The 2124-nt window shown below is 38.5% G+C and overlaps 1 protein-coding gene across 1 annotated transcript in view; it reads left to right on the forward strand.

Moving 5' to 3' along the window:
• Positions 1–2124, forward strand: part of CXADR (coxsackie virus and adenovirus receptor) — a 55401-nt gene that overhangs the window by 32578 nt on the left and 20699 nt on the right. The window lies entirely within an intron of this gene.

Here is a 2124-nt window from a genome sequence, read left to right on the forward strand (position 1 = left end):
GATCACCTGAGGCCAGGAGTTCAAGACCAGCCTGACCAACATGGTGAAACCCTGTCTCTACTAAAAATACAAAAATTAGCCAGGCGTGGTGGTGGATGCCTATAATCCCAGCTACCTGGGAGGCCAAGGCAGGAGAATTGCTTGAACCTGGGAGGTAGAGGTTGCAGTGAGTCGAGATCGTGCCACTGCACTGTAGCTTGGGCAACAGAGCAAGACTCCATCTCAAAAAAAAAAAAACAAAACAGTTTTTCAGGGCTTTGGAAAGGAGGAAAAAGAAATATGCCCAACAGGGTTCCATTGACTGAACAAATTTAATTTGGTATAAATGCAGTAAGTGCTTACCAGGCTGTTGGCAAGGAGATGGAGAATCCTCCAAAAATACTTTGGACAGGATAACGCCATAAAAGGAGCTTGGGAGATAGCCAGCTCTGGTTCCATCTCTGGCTTCACTACTTACTAGCTGGATGACCTTAGACAAACCACTTAACCTCTCTGTACTCCTTTACCTCACAAATAAAATAGGATAATAGTATCTACCTTGTAGTATTTATCCCAATTTTTATGGGATTGCTGTTTACATATGTCAAGTAGACAGGCTGGCACCTGGTCAGTGCTTAGTTAAGTGTTAGCTTTTAGCATCATTATTATTCTTGAATTATACTAGTAATATTTGCCTCATTATCTCATATAAGGTAACTATATCCCACTTTTCCTGGGTTAGGTTTATGTCTGTTACCGTGGTGTAATTGATAACAGCAATAAATCATTTGCTCTCAAAAGTATGTTGGATTGGGCAGTAAGATGTATGGTTACCCTGCCTTTGGGATTTTTACAGTAACTCGGAAGTAGTAGTCCCTTGGTGTTACGTACTAACCGTGAGAAAAATAAATGTCTCTACTCACACCTTCTCTGTCACTGTTCAGTCAAAAGCAGAACCAGCAGGTCCAAAGATAGCGAGTTACCTGCATTCAGTGTTCACAATTACAGGCCAAGCGCTTTGTTCCACTCTTTCGCCCTTCTCACTTCTGCACTTGACTAGTCTTTATTTATTTCAAGACTATTTATTAAATAGTCTTTAAATTTATTTTTTTAAAAAGCACCATATTTATAGTTAAATATGTTACATTTCCATGCTGTTTAGACTATCTGCAAACCTCTAGGATATACACCAGTACTGCCATAATGTGTGACATCATTTACTGTGTTATATCAAAATACCTGCCAGTAATGAGAACTATTGAAATAATTTCTCTATAAGCCAGCACGTGTCTAATTCATTGATTATCCAAATTCAAATTTGATTTTCATCTGACTTGATTGTGAAATATTTGAAACATTGTTTTCCAGCCTGGCGCAGTAGCTCACACCTGTAATCCCAGCATTTTGGGAGGCGAAGGAGGGTGGATTGCTTGAGCCTAGGCGTTCAAAACCAGCCTAGGCAACATTAGCGAAACCCCATCTCTACAGAAAATACAAAAATTAGCTGGATGTGGTGGCACATGCCTGTAGTCCCAGCTGTTCGCCAGGCTGAGGTGAGAGGATCACTTGAGCTCAGGAGGTCAAGGTTGCAGTGAGCTGTGAGTGTGCCTCTGCGCTCCAGCCTGGGCTACAGAGTGAGACCCTATCTCAAAAAAAAAAAAAAGAAGAAGAAAATTTTTTTTTCCTTGTTAAGATAACACTGTGACCAAATAGTAAATGAATTTTAAAGTGTTTTACCTGACATCATCACCAAAACCTGTCTGTCCTATTTCACCTTCTGGCATATTTAAATATATATATTTTATTTTTAAAGTGCATGTTCTCTAATTGTTTTCTACTTAATCTTATTGTATCATAAACGTCTTATCTGTTGTTGGAAGCATTTCATATATATCCATTTCAATGAAGCATGATGTTTCATTAAGTTGATGTTCCATAACTCATCATTTTCTTACTGTTGGACCTAGAGATTGCTTTTAATTTTATGTCATATGGAAATGTTACATTCCTAGAGTCTTTTCCATTGTTTTGAGCATTTGGAGCACAGGTATTAAGACAATGGGTTGTTGGGAAAAATGAAATGAAATTTAAGTGAAACCACCTTTTTTCACATGTCAGACCATTCTGCAAGCTTTTTTTTTTTTT

Source organism: Mandrillus leucophaeus, unplaced genomic scaffold (genome assembly GCF_000951045.1).
Source record: "Mandrillus leucophaeus isolate KB7577 unplaced genomic scaffold, Mleu.le_1.0 Scaffold275, whole genome shotgun sequence".
NCBI lineage: Eukaryota > Metazoa > Chordata > Mammalia > Primates > Cercopithecidae > Mandrillus > Mandrillus leucophaeus.